At 44.4% G+C, this 12390-nt stretch overlaps 1 protein-coding gene across 1 annotated transcript in view; it reads left to right on the top strand.

Moving 5' to 3' along the window:
* Positions 1-12390, top strand: part of SMARCB1 (SWI/SNF related, matrix associated, actin dependent regulator of chromatin, subfamily b, member 1) — a 275898-nt gene that overhangs the window by 81502 nt on the left and 182006 nt on the right. The window lies entirely within an intron of this gene.

The following is a 12390-nucleotide window of genomic DNA, read 5'->3' as shown; positions in this document are numbered from 1 at the left end:
AAGTGGATTCTGAAGTATGCGTGCTTCATTGTGCTCTTGAGTTTTGCATACACAGATGTAATTTAAACATGTTTAACTTGAATACCACTTTAGTTTACTTTTTTTTTTTGTAATACTTTTATATAATCGATTTTACTTTTATCTAGTGTGGGGTACAGACTTTGCCTGTACCACAAATCATCATCCACCCTATATTTGTTCTTGCTCTGTTATACACTTGTTAAATGGCAGTGGCTGACTTGCTGAATGTGGCTTGGGGGAAGGGGAGGGGGACAACAGCTACTTTAAAAAATAGCAACTCCTTATGCATTTGTGCTGAGTGACAGTGCATTCACACTGCCACTCTCCTTGGAGTTGTTGGCTTTCCATCCTGCACCTAGTGACCCTTCTCTTAAGTCATTGCCAAGTTCCCCCAAATGAATAGGTGACATGGCTTTAGCCTTCCACGCTTGGGTCACTATTCTGTCAATTCACTGGCCTTCTACGAGATGTTCTACACAACTACTTGTGGACAGCTAGTGGAAGCAGTATTGAATGCAGGGTAGCAACCAACTTTAGTATTGCAGTGTTTCATTGAGCTGGAGATCACCATAGAGATGGGCAAATGAGCATGCCTCCCTCATCGTATGTACATTTCACACCCGATAGGCGTACTTTGCATGCTGTAGAAGGCACTGCTTCATTACTCGCACAACCTTGTCTTCATTTGGCCTCTACATACACACTTGCTTAACTTACTCACTCAGTTGGGGGAGGAGGTCCATACACCACATAGCAGAGAGTCTCTGCATGTCTAGAGAGGTGAGGCCCTGTTGTGAAGGAGATGTGTCTGAAAGACACCCCAAGATGCAGTGACCTTAGAAGTTGGCCTTGGTGGGGAGAGATCATTTATCCACTGGATAGTTGTACTTTTTTGAGGATAATACTGAAGAGCTCCTGCACCTAATAAAATCAAGTTTGAGTACAGAGCGCAGAAGATCTAGGACTGGTGTATCCGCTGAATGTTCTGCAGGTATGCATGAGATATGACCCACATGGTCATGTCGTGTATCAAGTGCCTTGGGGAGGAAAGAAATGGTGAAAAGTCCAAGGTTGCTTGATGACATTCATTCAAACCTGGCCTCAGTATTTTATAGTAGTATCTTGGCAGTATTTCCAGTGTGTACATAGTCCCCACCATGGAGGGTATACTGAGAGAAATCCCAGTTACACGAAGACTTGTATATAGTTCTGTCCTAGGAGGAGGAGTTGCGAGCACAGGACTTGAGGTATGAAAGTATACCTGTTTAGTGGGGCTCACTTGTGGGTTCCTTAATAGGAGTAATATGTTTGGGGCAAAAATCCTTTCCAGTAAGTGCTTGTGTGCTTTTTAGTTCCCTTAGTGTATTGCATGAGCATTACATTTTCTACATTTTAATTATTTTTTGCCAGTGAGATGCTATAACCACCTCTCAAGTGTTCCAAAACTTTCAGTGACAATTCCCTGAGTGCCCATAATGCATTGCTGAGAGTCTTTGGTCAAATTGTCTTCTATGTTTCAGCTGATATGGCATGAGTGGCCTGTATCAGGGTACTTCGCTCAAAGCTGTTGACTCAGTTTGACACTTATTCATAGTTTACTGAAGGTAACATACATATGGATTACAATGAAACAACATCCAAAAATAAAATATGCCTTGAGAAACACTTTCTGTATGGCACTGTAAGACTGTCTTGACTTCCAAGCCCCTTTGTCATTTGCGTGTGTGCATATCTTTTATGTTACCTAGCTTGGTGTGGATTTTCTGAGACCTGTTTGCCAAAACTAGACTGCTGTATACTTGTCATTTCCTTAAGAGAATGTAAGACTCTTGATTACATTGGCCTCTCCAGGACTTCAGCCTTGCGAGGGTACAGATGAGATGTAGCTAGATAAGGCCTCATTTCAGAGCTGACCATCTCCATTTTGACAGTTAACTGCCCCTCCCTGTCTTCAGTACATGTAACATGTTTGTAAGATTTTTTTTTTCTTTTTTGTAACCAGCGAGAAAGGTACTTGTGACCTTTCTGATGCATTAATTTTCCTGCTGTGCTGTAGCATCCTACATCAACTGTAAAGGTTTTTGGTCTTTCCATGTGTAATCTTTTTACTTTCCATCTTTAGTGCTTGGGTTGGCGAGTCTGGATCAGATGGCTGTCTCCATCTAGCTGAAAGATCTTGTTTTTTTTTTTCTTGGTTACATAGGAGTGCATGGACTCTTGCAAGGGACTTCCTTCACTTGCAAGGGGGTGACCCTGTCTTAACCCTCCAGTTTGAGGGAAGAAGGCAGACAATCTGCCACATGCATCTGCTGGTGTTTTCCACCCACGTTGCTAGTTGATCTCTGTTCGCCCATCTATATGGTTGGAAGGCATCAGCCTGGTAAGATGTCCGCTGTCTTTTGCTGCAGGAGTGATGATCTCACCCTATAGTATGGGGGCAGCTGCAGCAAAGATTTTCTTAAACAAGTAAATGAGGAAATCCTTTTCCTTTAGCATTGTTTTCTGTTAACCAATGGAGTTGCAGTTAGTGTACTTGTCCCTTTTAGTAAGCATTGTAGCACTCAAACTTGATGCCATAAGTTTCTGTTTGTGAAAGAGATACCTTTTGAAATTCAGATGACCATAATTACAGTCCTAGCGATAGCATGGCTGCAAGTGTAGATGAGAGAAAATAACATTATTTTTCAGCATCTTAGAGTATTTCTCCTTCTAAAGGATCCAGTGGTCTGTGGGTTTGTAACAGATATGCAGGGAGAGTGAAACTCCCCTGCAGATACACTTGAGATTTATTATAATTCACTGTTATTTTTTGTTTAAATTGCAGTTTCATGTTAGTGGTCAGTATCACCGTATTGGGTCTTGCACTTCTAAGGAACCGTTTGAGTCTTCTGACATTAGTGTGCCTTCATTCCAAATTGCTAAGATACCACCACTTTTTAGTAAAGCCCTTCATTTTAAGCGACATTGTGTCGAAGCATTTCAATTGTGCTCTTGTGCAGCACACTGTCTTACCAGGTTGCCACAGCGTTTCTATTGTGCTTTTGTGTGGCACACTGCCTTATCAGGTTGCCACAGCATTTCTATTGTGCAGCACACTGCCTTAGCAGGTTTGCTACAGCATTTCTGTTGTGCTCTTGTGCAGCACACTGCCTTGGCAGGTTGCCACAGCATTTTTATTGTGCTCTTGTGCAGCACGCTACCTTAGCAGGTTGCCACAGCATTTCTATTGTGCTTTTGTGCGGCACACTGCCACATAATTTCTGTTGTGCTCTTGTGCCGCACACTGCCTTGGCAGGTTGCCACAGCATTTCTGTTGTGCTCTTGTGCAGCACACAGCCTTGGCAGGTTGCCATAGCCACCCAAACAGCAGGTGGGTTGCTGTTTTGTGGACATCTGATTAGTATTGAACAGTATTCTGCAATAATCAAAATGCTTATCCAAAAAAACTGTTTTGTCATTAAAGTTTTGTCTTTTAAGTTTATCTGTGTTAAAAGTTTGGCATTGTGGTGGAATTCTTTGTACTAAGTCTCCCAGACTGTAGTTCACCTAGCAAGAGTGCAGACTTCAGTGAACGTTTCAAGATCCTTTCTGCCCAGGTTGCTAAGACTGACTACGTGCTTCTGTGTAGCCCCTGCATCACCTGCTAAGTACAGCCAGCATCGCATTGTGTTCCCTTTACTGGTCCAAGCATAGACACCTTTTAAGACTTCCTTCACTGACCATGCTTTTTATCTAGCAGTAGGGTAGAGGAATGTCACCTACAATTGGCTACTTTATTAAGCCCGTACAAGTAAAATGAAAAGTGCTGGTCTTAATTCCAGAACAGTTCTGAGAAGATGGTTTATTCACTAACATTTGACTCCAGTGCTTAGTGGTGCGTGAATGTTGGCAAAGTCTTCTGCTACATCAAAAGCCAAATCTGTACAAATCAGGACTTGCAGCAGTTCAGTTTTTATTGCATCAACAAATAAGACGACAAACTTCTGAAAAGTCTGTATAAAGGTAGTGAAACATTTCCTCTTTTATTTGCCATCTTTGTGTAAGAAACGAGTTTGTAATGGCAGAAAAGTCCGTTTGCATCAGCAAAGCCTAGAATACATGAACACTACAAGATGCAGCTGACCATTGCTTTAAGAATGAGAGACTCCCACAAAAAAAACATGCTTATCGCTTCTGGTGCCCTGTTGTGCACCCCTGATCCTAGGTTCAGTGTATGCGGATGTCAAGTCTTTTTTGCCACGTGGTGCCCGAAGCAGAAGCAGTTCGCAAGTGCCGGTCGGCCGACTCCTGAGATTTTCATTCCGAATCCAGAACCGAAGTCTTCTAAGAAAGCTAAGTACCCCGTTGGGGAAACTTTTTCTTGCCTCAGACTGATGTCAGTAAAAGTTAATAATTGTATTTCTTGTGGGAAGCAAATACCTCATAAGGATTTCAACTCCTATTGTATTCCATGCCTAGGCCCTGACCACAACGTCACTGGTTGTCTGTTTTGTGCCAGGCTTAACAGGCGCACTATTAAACATCTGTCTGATTTTGCCTGACATTATTTTGTCAGAAAATTCAATTACACCATGCCGTCAGAACTTCCGACAACCGCAATGCATAAAAAGCGCAAGGACAGGCATCTGAGGCCCAAAATTGACGAGGCCTCTTCTAGGCTAGTCGCCGGTTTTCAGCGAGGCACCTATGCAGCCCCTGACGACCGCTTCCACAGAACCACAAACCGCCTCCGACTCCCACGTGGAGCTGGCTGGGCCTTCGGACGCACTAGGATTTCAGCTTTCCGACCCTAACCCTACAGAGGGAACCGAAGTAGCTGAGCAATCCACAGCTACAGAGGGTGTTTTCAGACCTACCCAGTTAACCATTAAACCCTCTAAGTCTAAGCCCCCCTTAAAAGCAAAGAAACAGACACAACTCTCTCCAGGACAGCCTTCCATGCCCAAGAAACAAATGCTAAAAATGGCAGAGGACCTAATCACCCTGATCAGGGGTCCCATCCCCCTCCTGATAAAAGGTCCAGACAGGATGCAGACTATGAATCCTCTGACCAGGTGTCCATTTCCTCAGACTCTTCTTCGGACCTAGGATATTCTATACCCCCTTATGAGGAGTCTGATGCTGAGGAATCAATTCCATCCACCTCTGTGCCTGAGGATTATTCCTTTGAGGAGACCTTACATACCATGAGGGAACATTTCCATTGGGAAGGCCAGGATTATTCCTTTTATTGCCTCAACACAGACCCCTTGCTATCCCGCCAGTTTTAGATATTGTGGATGATGTGTACACTGAATCCAGTTTAAACCCTGACTCCTTACCCCCAGCCCCAGTTAAACCTGATAGATATTAGAGTCCCTGACTCTCACAAATTTCTGTACAAAAGCCCTGTTGCTGACCCTGCAACAATTTCCCAGGAACCCAAAGGGATTAAGGCCTCATCAGCAAAAAACCCAGTTCCCTCTGACAGAGATTCCAGAACATTAGACAGATGGGGAAAGAAGGTATATACGTTTGCAACTTCAGCAATGAGGGCCTTGAATTGCCAGTTTCACATGCTAAAATATCAGCAATTTTTGATGTCTCAGTTGAAACGAAAGATGCTTCCAGATTCAGATCCTCCGAACTTTAAAGAAATGCAGGATTTATTGCATGCAGCTGAACAAGTGGGAAAACATACCTTGCAATGTGGGTTTGATTCCTTAGATGCCTCCTGTAGAGCAGCAGTTACAGGCTGTCATTAGAAGGCATGCTTGGTTAAAAGAACATACGTTACCAGATCATGTGAAGGTCAAATTATTGGATGCACCTTTGCAGCGGGTTGTGCTGTTTGGAGTTGAGGCAGAGGAGGCATTAAAGAAGATGGAGGATAAGGCAAAATCTATGCAAACTGTGAAAGATTTCTTACAGGTTCAGCTTCCTCGTTTTAGCAGAAATTGGCCAACAAAGAATGGGTCCTTTCCAGTCACAGATAGACCTCAAAGGGGCAGATACAGGCATCCAAGAGGTAGAGGTCAGGCACAAGGCCCTTACAGGCCTTGACAATGGGGTACACCAGGCCAGAAAGAAGGGGAAGACAGGCCTCAACCTTATAAAAAGCAGCCTCAATGACTTTCACTGCAGCTGCCAAACGGGCCCTCTCTTGGCAGCCCCCTTAGGAGGAAAACTGGCACTTTTCTATCACAACTGGCATTGCATCACCAAAGACAAATGGGTTCTCAACATTGTATCTCAAGGTTACAGGTTCCACTTTCACACTCTGCCAAGGCTAAAAGTAATGCCAAATCTGCCACCAAATCAATGGGCAGAGGCTCAAAAACAAATTACAGCACTCCAAAAGGTACCACCACAGGAACAAGGACAAGGATTTTACTTGAGACTCTTTCTGATTCCCAGAAAGGACAAAGCCTGGAGACCCATTCTGGACCTTTCTTCACTAAACACTTACCTGGATGTTCCGAAATTCAAGATGTTGACACTACAGCAGCTTCTTCCCATGCTGGGTAAGAAATCTTGGCTCGTGACTTTGGACCTCAGAGGCATACCTGCATGTCCCTATTAGACAAAACTGCAGAAGATACCTCAGATTTCTAGCTGGTTCAATGCTCTGCACTGCCCTTTGGCTTATCTACTGCACCCAGGGTCTTCACAAAGTGCCTGGCACCAGTAATTGCATTTTGCAGGCAAAAAGGAATTCAAATTTATCCATACCTGGACGACTGCCTGATTCAAGCAGAAAGCAAGGACATTCTACTAAAGCAGCTGACGTACGTAAAAAAGTTAAGTTGCCTGGGGTACACAGTAAACGAAAAGAAATCAAAACTAGTGCCCTCACAACAGATAATATTCCTGGGTGCCAGCTTGAACACAAAGGCCTAGATGGCTTATCTCACGCCAGACAAGCAAGGACAACTGACTCAATATTTTCATTTAATGGCAATAAAGACCCAACTCCCTGCAAGAAAAATTCTGCAGACCTTGTGCTACATGGCATCTTGCATACTACTAATTCCATATTCCAGACTGCATATGAGGAAACTACAATGGTACCTAAAGAGTGTATGGTCTCAACACTGTCAAAGTTTGGAAACCGTTATACCACTAATTCCTTGCCTACAACAGGAGTTTCGATGGGCACGAGCTTGTCAGCTCAACAAGGGGCAGCCTTTCACTCAACCCACAGCCAGGCAAAAACTGACAGATGCATCGGATTACGCCTGGGGAGCACACATGGCAGGAAAAGGTATCCAGGGCGAGTGGCCCACAGAGCAAAGACATCTCCACATCAATCAAAAAGCGATGCTAGCTGTACAAAATGCACTTATAGCTTTCAAGGACCTGCTGCATCCAGGACAATTACTACTAAAGACAGACAACACCACAGTTATGTGGTACATAAGCAAGGGGGCACACACTCCTTCCCCCTCTGCAGACAAGCCATGACCTTGTGGAACACAGCTGTAAACTACCAAGTTCATCTGCAAGCACTATTCCTGCCAGGAGAGAAAAACACACTGGCAGACGACCTAAGCAGAAACACCACATGAATGGGAACTGAACCCACAAATATTCAGAATAACACAAAAATGGTGGAGCCCGGACATGGATCTGTTTGCTTCCCCAAAGAACTGCCAATTACAGAAATTCTGCACAAGGAGCTACCATCCACAAGCATGGAAAGTGGATGCCCTCTCATTCAGCTGGAAAAAACTACAAGTATACGCTTTGCCCCCTTTACCTCTCCTTCCAAAGGTGCTCATAAAAGCCAGGCAGGAAGAGCCAAAGATGATCCTGATTGCACCAGACTGGCCACACCAGCACTGTTACCCAATCTTAAAGAACTTAGCGCAAGAACCATCCTGGATTTTGCCTCAAATACCACAGTTGCTGACACAGCACAACAATCAGATACTTCACAGCAAACTAAAGACCTTAAATCTAGCTGCATGGAAAATTCCTTAGTCAAGCAAGCAATGCCTCTCTCCAATGCTGTTATGGATGTCATTCTGGAGGCCAAAAGGCCTAACACCAGGAAAGCATACTCTGATAAATGGAAGAGATTCTGTGTCTGGAACCAAGCTCACAGCCTTGACCCTCTTGTCCCAAACATTCCTCAGATACTTCAATACTTAACTGAGATGCTGGACAAGGGCCTCTCTTTTTCATCCGTCAAGATCCAGGCCTCCGCTATCTCCGCTCATTACAACACGGATCCACCAATTTTTTTCTAATTCTTTGCTCAAACAGTACCTCAGAGGGGCTAAAAACAAGACCGCCGTGTAGAGCACCTACAGCAACTTGGTACCTCAACTTTGTTTTGGAAAAATTAACTTTACCTCCTTTTGAGCCAGCTAACACAATTAAAAATACATGTCCTGGAAAACTGCTCTGCTACTGGCAATAACATCAGCACGAAGAGTTTTAGAATTACAGGCACTAATGGCAATGGAACCTTTCCTCATCTTCCACCAGGACAGGGTGTCTTTAAGAACTAACCCTACGTTTATGCCAAAGGTGGTATCAAGTGTGGCTCTAAACCAAACTATTCACTTGCCAACTTTTTATCCAAAACCACAGAACAAAGGGGAGAGACTACTACATTCTTTGGACATTCATAGACAGTTATGCTTCTGCTTGGACAAAACCAAAGCTTTCAGAAAATCTGAGCAATTATTGGTAGCATACGCTGCAGGAGCACAGGGAAAAGCCATTTCAAAGCAGACTATTTCAAAATGGATAGGACACTGTATACGTTTCTGCTATACCCACCATGGGAAACCTGTACCTGGTCATTTGCACATCTAAATATTTTGGTACTCTGTTCCATTATCTAGAAATGGCTTCGGTAAGCCACCAGACTACCGACATTCTGAAAAAAAGCAAAGATAAGACATAGACTGCTTAGGTCCAAAGCTGCAGACGACGCTTCTGCTAAGCTAGTTGCCAGTTCGCCAGTACTCGGTGAGGTGCTTTCGCAGCTCCTGATACCCGCTACTTCAGATTCACAGGCCTCTACTGAGACCCATTCGGAGCATGGTATGCCACGAGATGTTTCTTCGACTGTGGAACCTGCGGATGTCTCTACCTTGGATGGGTCCGGAGCCGCTGTGCAGGCACCGGCTTCTGAGGGTGTATTCAAGCCTGCCTACTTGCATATTAAATCAACGCCATATGCCTAAAACTCTATCCATGCCTAGAAAACCAATGCCCCAGACCACATGGTCAGGCCCCTATACCTAAAAAAAAACAAATAAGAATGGCTGAAGACCTCATTACTCTAATCAGGGGAAGCCATCCTTCCCCCACTAAGAGACCTAGGACTGATTTTCCTTCTGGTTCTTCTGATCAGTATTCTGAAATTTCTGTTTTCTCTGACCAGGATTTGCTCTTATCTACCTATGAGGATTCTGATGCAGAAGATTCCATTCCCTCTGCTTCCCCTCCAGAGGATTTCTCTTTTGGTGAAATCTTGCATAGTCTTAGGGAGCATTTTCGCTGGGAAAACCAGGGTTACTCTGACTCCAAAAAGAGGCTTGGGGAATTCTTATTCCTGCCTCAACACAGGCCTTTAGCTGGTCCTCCTGTAATGAACATTGTAGGTGATGCCTTCTCGGAATCTAGCCTGGCCCCTGACTCTCTACCTCCTGCTTCCAGAAAACCTGATAGGTTTTACAGGGGTACATGACTCCCACAAGTTTCTTTTTAAAAATCCTACTGCAGATCCTAAGACCATTTCACAGTGACCCAAGGGCATTAAGGCTACTACTGCCAAAAATCCTACTCCCTCTGATAGAGATTCCAGTGTGCTGGATAGATGGGGGTAAGAAGGTATACACTTCTGCAACCTTGGCCATTAGGGCCTTAAACTGCCAGTTTCATATGTTAAAGTATCAGCAGCATATTATTGAATTTTTTAAACAGAAAATGATGATTCCTGACTGTGCTGAAAATAAATATTTACAGGATTTAATGCATTCTGCTATACAAGTTGGAAAACGTACTTTGCAATGTGGTTTTGATTCATTAGAGGCATTGCAGGGCACGCTTGGCTTAAGGAGCAATCTTTGCCAGGTCATGTTAAAGCTAAATTACTGGATGCTCCCATAAACCAAGATGACCTGTTTGGCAGCAAAGCAGAAGTAGTACTTAAAAAGATGGAGGAAAAAGCTAAATCTATGCAAACTGTTAAAGATGTCCTGCAAGTACAGCCTCTCAGATTTAGTAGGCATTGGCCTTCTAAGAATTGGTCCTTTCCTGCCTCTTCCGAACTTTCTCAGTCCAAACCCAGAGCCAGCAGAGCACCCAGGCTTCAGTCAGTCCCAAGGTACTCACAGGCCTAAGCAGTTGGGGTCTCCCACTTCCAAAGCAGGGAGTAGTAAGACTCCCCCCATATGGTAAACTGTCTCAGTGACTTAACTTTAAACCTTCCAAGCCCTGCTCAACTGACTGTTCCTTTAGGAGGAAAGCTCGCCCTGCATGCAAAAAATTGGGAACTCGTTACCCAGGACAAATGGGTTTAAGTATAGTTTCCGAAGGATACAGATTCCACTTCCACTCCTTACCAACCCAAAACGGTTGGCCAGACCTACCCCCAAATCAATGGGCAGAGGCTCAAAAGCAAGTTCTCTCTCTTTTTTAAGCATCAGGGCTATTCAACATGTCCCAGAAGAAGAATGGCGGCAAGGTTTCTACTCAAGACTTTTCCTGGTACCCAGAAAAGACAATTCCTGGCGTCCTATCCTGGACCTGTCTGTCCTAAACACACGTTTGGTAATCCCAAAATTCAAGATGCTAACTCAGTTGCTTCCCATGCTAGGCAAAGATGCCTGGTTGGCAACACTGGATTTAAAGGAAGCCTACCTGCGCATCCCAATAAGGGACTCTTGCAGAAGATACCTATGCTTCAGAGCAGGCTACATGCAGTTCTCTGCACTGCCCTTTGGCTTATCTACTGCGCCCAGGGTATTCACAAAGTGCCTAGCTCCAGTCATTGCATTTTGCAGGCAAATAAATATTCAGATATACCCATACCTGGACGATTGTCTAATTCCGGCAGAAAGCCAGGACATGCTATTAAATTATCTGGAATTTGTAAAGAAATTGCTAACCTCTCTGGGGTACACCATAAATGAAAAGAAGTCGCATCTTGTACCCTGCCAACAAATTGTATTTCTGGGAGCAAGCTTGAATACAACTTCCCAGATGGCCTACCTCATGCCAGAGAAACAAGTCAAACTACTGGTCACAAAGACCCAGCTATCTGCAAGGAAAATACTGCAAGCCCTGAGGTTCATGGCCTGTTGCATTCTACTAATTCTATATGCAAGACTACATATGAGGAAACTACAATGGTATCAACATTCTCAGGATCTAGAATCAATGATTCCAATCATACCTTGTCTCCAGATAGAGTTCCTTTGGTGGGCAGAGGCATGCCACCAAAACAAAGGATTGCCATTCACCGCCCAAACCCTAACAGACTCATCAGACTATGCATGGGGGGCTCACTTGGCAAGGCAGTGCATTCAGGGCAAATGAAACCCAAATCAATTGCACCTGCATATCAATCAAAAAAAATGTTAGCTGTAGAGAATGTTCCGACAGCCTTCAAGGACCACATTCTTCCAGGACAATTATTAGTAAAGACGGACAACACCACTCTTATGTGGTACATAAACAAGCAGGGGAGAACCCACTCATACCCTCTCTGCAGACTAGCCATGGCTCTGTGGAACACAGCCTTGAGCTACCAAGTGCACCTACAGACTCAATTCTGCCAGGAAAGCTAAATACACTGGCAGACGACCCAAGCAGAAATCTCATGGACCCACATGAGTTGAAACTGAAACCAAAGATATTTTAACATGTTGAGAAACAAATGGGGAGGCCCAGAGATGGACATGTTTGCCTCCCCCTAGAACTACCAATTGGACAAAGTCTGCACAAGGACTCCCCACAAACAAGCTTGGAAAGTGGATGCCCTGCCAGTTTATGCCGTTCCCCATCTGCCTCTCCTCTATAAGGTACTGCTAAAGATCAAACAGGACAAACCAAGGACAATACTGATTGCACTAGACAGGCCACGCCAACACTGGTTCCCCCTCTTGCGCATTGTGTCACTGCTGGCACCTGCCTCAGACCCCTGCCCAGCTGTCCCAGCAGGAGGCCCAGATTCTGCACCCACAGCTTCAAACCCTGAACCTGGCAGCCTGACTAATTACTTGATCTCTCCATTATCATCCCTCAGTAAGCAAGTGATGGATGTCATTCTGGAGGCAAGGAGACCTAGTAATAGAAAATCCTATGCTGAAAAATGGAAAAGATTCTGTTCCTGGAGCCAAACTCAGGGGATGGGCACAGCAGCACCCA

This window comes from Protopterus annectens, chromosome 4.part0, assembly GCF_019279795.1.
Source record: "Protopterus annectens isolate FY-2018-M chromosome 4.part0, PAN1.0, whole genome shotgun sequence".
Lineage (NCBI taxonomy): Eukaryota > Metazoa > Chordata > Ceratodontiformes > Protopteridae > Protopterus > Protopterus annectens.
The sequence above is the reverse complement of the archived record's forward strand: the minus strand, read 5'-3'. Positions and strand labels throughout refer to the sequence as shown.